Source organism: Maylandia zebra, linkage group LG2 (assembly GCF_041146795.1).
Source record: "Maylandia zebra isolate NMK-2024a linkage group LG2, Mzebra_GT3a, whole genome shotgun sequence".
NCBI classification, from domain to species: domain Eukaryota; kingdom Metazoa; phylum Chordata; class Actinopteri; order Cichliformes; family Cichlidae; genus Maylandia; species Maylandia zebra.
Window position 1 is genome coordinate 14,584,517 of NC_135168.1, and position 7,289 is coordinate 14,591,805.

A 7,289-nucleotide genomic window follows, 5' to 3' on the forward strand; every position below is an offset into this window, starting at 1 on the left:
TGGCAAGATGTTCAGCGCAGCTGGGGGAGGGCGCTCTCGCTCACACACAGGAAAAGAAATGTGGCCGAGCCTTTGCACAGTACCTCCTATAATTCAGTGCATGTGTGTAAATATGTTTTTACAATTTTGTTTCATTTTCTTTTTCAAATTGATTACATACAATTTATTTTTAGATGGACGTCCTTAAACAAAACCCAGAGTTGGTTTCCAAACAGACTAATGTGAACAAAATGAATAACTAACAGCTTTTTCTCCATCAGTGTCATTTGTTTACACTATGCCACAAACATTTTTTCATCTTTATCCTTTTTTATCTCTTTCTGCCTTTTCTGTAAATGTAGCAACGTGTTATTAATGTTTAAATATGAGTCACTCCTGTGCACCACATATAACTCGTTGTCATCATCACCAGCCTTTACTGTAGTGTATAATTTTCCAGACTCCAGCTCATCATCTTGAGTTTGTTATTTTGTCCTGCAAACTTCAAAATATCCTTTACGCTGATTTAAAACAATGAAAGCAGCCGAATTCTGGCATTTGGAAAGATAAAAATGTTGTTTTCAGACTGATATCTCATCCTGATTATTGTAGGAGTAGCAAATTTTCTGTTCTTCCACCAGCTTCAATAATTGTTTAAGCATTATGCAGTTATACAAGAACTCTGGGCCAGGCTTTTTGTCCACAGCTTTGTGCTTCAGCTCTGAGCTTTTCTAGACTTTTACAAAGTCTGCATGTGTGAGACAATTCATGTAATTACGCAGTAAATTCACAGTAAACCACGGGGCATCAAGAGTCTGCCTTCTTGCATGCTCTACCCTGGCAGCTGCCTCACCTGAATATTTACAGTCGTCCTTTTGAGGCCAACATGTAAGTAAGAGAACTGCTCCTGCCTGGTTGATGCATGTAAATTGCTTCTCCTCTACCAAAGAGACACAAGGGTAAAGTCTAGAAATGTTCAGGGATGCAGTGCATGTTGAAAGCAGCTTAAGTGTCTCCAGTGTCATCCATTCGTTCTGCTTTTAGCCCAAAACCTCGTTTTTTCTCTTATCCCTGTTGGTTTTCATTTAACTGCATTTCTATTGTATATATAAATAAATGTGATGAGTGACTAAAAAGGATCAAACTAAGCTCTGCTTGAAAGGGATGATTCAATAAAACAAGCCTAGAGAAACCAATAAACACAATAAGAGGTTATTAAATCACACATTATTATTTTTATTTGGATGGAAGATTTGGTGCCAGGTGTTCATGTGAAATATGGTTTTAATACTGCGCGCTGTTTACATCAAAGCTGTTAAATGCATCATCTGTTTGTCTTCCTCAACATCTTTGTTATGACTTTGGCTCGTGTTCCCACGTGCCACTAATTTTTCCATTAATTTTTTTTGAGTTTCTTTATTTGAAGCATTTTTCTTTATCTGGGCTTTTAAACCATTTAAAAACTAAGATCCATGTAAATATAGCCACTATTTATTTACTGATTTCATTACAGAAATATCTCACAGTAACGTTGGGTGCTTATGGTTGTTAAAGCTATTTTTCTCTATTATTGCTTGTTGTGATATTTTGATACCATGGTAGCATTTACAGGATATTGTTTTATAGTGATATTATACAGGAAAACTGTTACTCAATAAGGCCCATTTACTAGTTGTTTTTCTCTTTCTCTGTGACCCAAGAATTAATGTGTAAGAATCACAGGATGGTACCTCAAGGTCGAAAACACCACAGAGATCACTTCCTTACTCCCATCCTCCCTTCTTTATCTCCTAGAAAAGAGCTTGTTAAAGGCCAGGTGGTTTGTTTCAGAATTCACTAATGAAAGAACTCTGTATTCTGTGTCTAGGAGTGTATTTTGCTGGAATGATCATAAATTGTAGCTGAACTGATAAACTACACAAAGGATACTTCTTTGCTCAGAAGGCAGGAAGACGCTTCCTTATTTGGTCTGTACCGGTTTGAACTGAGAATCTGCTGACACACGAACCTTTTTTTCCTCTATATAAACTGTTGTGTACTGAATAAACCTTTGAGTTGATTTTGGAAGAGCAACCTGAAGCAGTTTCTGTGTCATTTTGTTCTCCCAAGCTACTCCCGGCGCTGTAACTAACCTGCTGAACGGCATACCTGAGCTTACTTTGAATAATAAATTTTATACAGAACTCTGCTTATCGGTGCTCACGCCTTGGAGGAAACCCGATCCATGGAGAAACCCGGGATGGAGATTTCTTTCAATTTGGTGTCAGAAGTGGGATCGGCTGACGAAGGTAAATACACGTCTTTAATATTTATATGGGACTGTATTATACCTCTCTCAGTGATCGATCTATAATGAAACGGGATATGCTGACGAAGTTTCACTTAGTGATCCAGAGAGATACACTGACGACTTCTTTAGTCCCCGAATAAAGTAAATTAAAAGCAGAAAGACACAGGAAGTTGCCTGTTGTATTGCGAGAAGTTGCTCGTTAAGTGAGAAATTGCTCACCCAAACAAAAATTGCTAGCAATAAATTTAAAGTAACCTCAGCTGTGCCGCAGCAAAATACTAACATAAATCCTTCAAGCGTGTAAACCCCTCTGGAAATCACTGAACATGGGTCAGAATAATTCAAAGACCACAGACAGGTCCGATAAAAAATCGAAATTACCTGTAAAACCAAAAAATAATAAAATAAAATATAAAATCACAAATAACGGCTCAGTACAACTCCCACTTCCGGTGACGTGTAACCTACGTCCGCGAATCGGTGAAGACTTCCATGATTACGTATCCAGAACATGTGGAAGTGCTTATGTGACTGACTTTGTTTACAATTTAAGAACTGTAAGTTCAATGCATTTTAATTTATTTCCGGAGCCCTATCCCGAACGATTATCGCCAGAAAACAGGTCAGTAGAAATGTTGAATATCATTTGTGATAAGAAAAGTAGTCTGCTTAAACAGTCCTGTAGAAAATATATGATAGAATGCCGCGACGTGATACATCGAATGTTACCGCTATGGAAAAAGGGACCGGAACCAGGTGTAGATGCTTTAACATCAAATAAAACTAGTGCAGGCTCTAGCATAGAAAATAAATCTACCGCAGGAAAAGCTAGTCTTGCATGCTCAGCCGTTCAGCCTACAGCCCCACCCCCTTACGAAGATGAGACCGAATTAATAGTCGCTGTAGCGGCTGCACGTAAACAATGTCAGCATTCTGATCCAACCAGCTTAAAAGAAAGTGACAAAAAACCTGAATCACATGCAACGGATCTTAGCCACCTAATTGAACAAGATCAGGAAAAACAATATATACGCCGCGAGGAAGAATTAGCAGAACATAGAAAAAGAGAAAAACTTTTGAAAGAAGAATGTGAGGAACTTATGAAAAACAATTTAGACGACTATGAAGAAAAACTTTTGCATCAGGCAGTGTCCACGATAGACACCCACATGAAACGCCACGATATCGTAGCTAGGGGTTTAGAGGTAGCTAAAGAAATACCTGTTACCCGAACTTTAATAAAGACTTATCTAAAAGGAAAAAAGGAAAAACAAAGCCAGAATGACAAAGGTCCTCACGCCAACACTCGCGGTAGTAAACAAACAGAACCAAAATCTAGTGACGTCAATGACACTTACCCCTTTATGATAATAGGAGATCAGTGTTGTATTCAGCCCCCTAAAATCTCAGAATTAGTGGCAACTATTAAAGAGCTTCCCGATCCTCTTAAAAATCCTACAGCCTTTGTCTCTGCATTACAGAAAAGTACCAGATATCACCATTTGGGTGGTCCAGATTACAGGTACATATTGTGTCAATGCATTCCTGGAGTAACCGAGTCACAACTCATAGAAGAGATAGGTGAATTAGACCCAAAGCATGATAAAGCATCCACAACTGCAGAGTTTTTGTGGGTAAATAATGACAAAATCACCGATTTCTTTAAGAATCTAAAGAAATTCCTGCTAACAATGTCCAGAGACAAAATTGACTTAAATGCAGTAACTATGTGTAAACAGAATCCTGATGAATCTATCCTAGTATTCATAAAACGCTTTATGCACTGTTGGACTAACGAGGCATGCATGCCAGAGGATGGTAATGATCAGATTTTCATTACTACCTTTTTGAACAATATCCACCCTGAATGCTCTCAGTTGCTAAAAGTGACAGCTACTGATAATCTCTACGAACTGAGTAAAGATGCTTTCTTAAAGCTTGTACAACTGAAGGCCAGTGCAGACCTTTTTCCTACTACCACAAAAGCTAAAAGTGTTAAGATGATGTTGAATTTTGATGTTGAAGGCTCAGAAGAAAGTGAGAAACTAATGTATGCAGGATCATCCGCTCCAGCACAGCCAGGAAGTTTCAGAGGACGGAAAGATAAGAGTAGAGATATGTGTTTTTGCTGTGGGAAGATAGGACATTGGTCTAGGGAGTGTCGATTTGCAGCTTCCAACAGGGCACACGCGCCTCGACCACAGAACGCAGTACAAGTTCCTGCCACTAGGCGTCAGCGGAGCTCTTCCAGTCAAGGTAACTGGCAACCACAAGAAGCACGCAATAATGGCTCCACATCTAGGCAGCCTTACAACCCGAATTTTAACCCACAAGGTAGACAAGCTAGAGGTGCAAATTTAGCTCAGTTTTCCAGCAGCCGCAGACACCCAGAGCAAAAATGAATTTGTGTATTTCATTTAACACAAAGGGTGAAATGTTTGCTGACACTGATAACAGCTTATGTTTTTTCTTTGCTATGCACCGACATGATGGAGAAGGAACAGCCTCTGTGTCAGCTGGACGCCTCAGCAGAGAATGAACTCAACATCCTTTTTCTGGTATTCCACGTCACACACTGTGCCAAAAAAAAAAAAAACGTGTACAAATATAACAAGCCACACTTTTGTCTCTCTCACACTGTTCAACAACATGATAACTGCTCACACCAGTGATTTATTGACTGCACACCTTATCACGCACAGCTGAAAAACAACAAGCCAGTATATGTCAAGCAATGTCTCATTTCTTTCCGAAAAAGCCTCAGCCCTAGATGTCATCATAGGAGATTTATTGACTACAGGAGTAATAAAGCCCACAGTATCTCCATATAACACTCCTGTCAATCCTGTGCCAAAGCCTAACAAACCTGGCGTATGGCGTTTCATACAAGACTTAAGGCAAATTAATGCAGTCATTATGCCTCTGCCACCTCTCAGACGTTCCCAGCATATTGACATCTATTCCATCCACAGCTATACATTTTACCGTGGTGGACCTGTGTTCCGCCTTTTTCTCAGTACCTGTGCATGAAGACACACAGCCGTTATTTGCATTCACACATAGAAATAAGCAGTACACTTGGACTCGTTTGCCCCAAGGCATGATAGACAGCCCTGCGGCTTTCTCAATGGTGGTCCGTGCTACCCTGGACAGCTTCACTCCTCCGGAGGGCTGTACTGGATGACCTCCTCCTCTGTGCTCCGAGTGAGGAACTATGTCAAACTGCTACACACATGCTTCTCCAGCACCTCCAACAGACTGGCCACAAAGCATCTGCAAAGAAAATGCAGTACTGTCAGACTTCTGTTCAATATTTGGGATTTACACTGTCTCACGGAAAACGTTCCATGACTGCAGACAGGGTCAAAGCTGTGACCTCCGTCCCTCGGCCCACTACACAGAAGGAAATGTTGTCCTTCCTGGGCATGGTGAACTATTGCAGACAGTGGATACCAGACTGTTCTTTTCATGACCACATTCTGCGTGACTGTTGTAAAAAAGACAAGCCTCCTCGAATACTGTGGTCCACAGAAATGACTGCCTCTTTCAATTAAAGGGAGTGCTGACCTCCGCCACTCAAAGGTGCTGCCTGTGGATTGTTCAGGGGATGCCGGCCTGCCTGAGGGCGTTAGCAGCTTGCTCTATCATGATAAGGGACTGCGAGAAGCTCACACTCTCACATGACACTATTCTACACACCAATCACCAGGTCACGACCATTCTAGCAAACATAACTACACAACATATGCAAATCTCACTATAAAAGCAAACAGCACACCCAATTCGCCAGCACATTTATTGATCCATATGCTGTGTTCTTCTGACCGACAGGATGGCTCAGACAGGCTTGACGATCATGACTGCATGACACGTATACAGGAATCCACAGCACCACGTCCAGATTTAGAGCAAACACCTATCTCAGACTCAGCCACGGTTTATGTGGACGGGTCCTGTTGAAGGCCGAATGACAACTCATTTCTTTGTGGCTATTCAGTGGTAACAGTGCCTGACATCATACTAGAGGCTCGCTCATTACCATTTCACTCAGCACAAAAAGCAGAGCTCATGGCTTTAATACGCGCCTGTGAGCTCCATTTGGATAAGCGTGTGACAATTTACACAGACAGCCGCTATGCGTTTGGCGTCGTACATGACTTTGGCACATTGTGGAGACAAAGAGGATTTAGATCTGCTGACGGAAAATCAATTGCTAAATTCTGATTTTGTTCAAAGATTTTTGCAGGCTATACAGCTGCCATCGGCCATTGCAGTTGTAAAAACGAAAGGACACAGTACAGCTGACACAGACGAAGCAGCAGGTAATGCTCTAGTAGACGTGACAGCCAAGGCTGCAGCTGCATCACAGCTCCCACCTCCACAGGAAGTATTATCTGTGCCCCTACAGTTGCCACTTGTTACACTCCCAGACTATTTAGAAACAAATGTTGATTTAAACTTTATACAAGAGCAAGCCTCTGCATCTGATTACACCTATTGGGAGGATAATGACTGTACCTTAGATGACAGAGATGGCCTATACAAAATTTTGAGGGTTTGATTGCCCTCCCATATTCCCTGATGCCAGTCCTTGTCCGACATTTTCACTGTGTGAGTCATGTCGGACAAAGAGGGGTAATAGGGGCAATAAAATCAAGATTTGTAATTGAGAAAACATCACATGCAGTAAAAAGCATATTAGCAACCTGTCTAACATGTGCACGAGCTAATGTAGGGAGACCAAAAGCGAAACATCAGCATTTACCACAACCAGATTTTCCATTTCATACATTATGACTCCATCTGCAGTAACCAAATTATCTCCATTTGAAATAAGACTATTTCCAACACCATGGTCAGCTTCCAGAGGGGCACCGCTAGTAGAAGGTGATGTATATTGCATTGTCCGACTATGTTCACAATCTGGTAGAAACACTGAATAATAACTATCAGAAAGTTTGTCTCTCCCAGCCTCTCCCCTCCACAGTTCCACCAGTGGAGACCAGGAGATGCGTGTTGG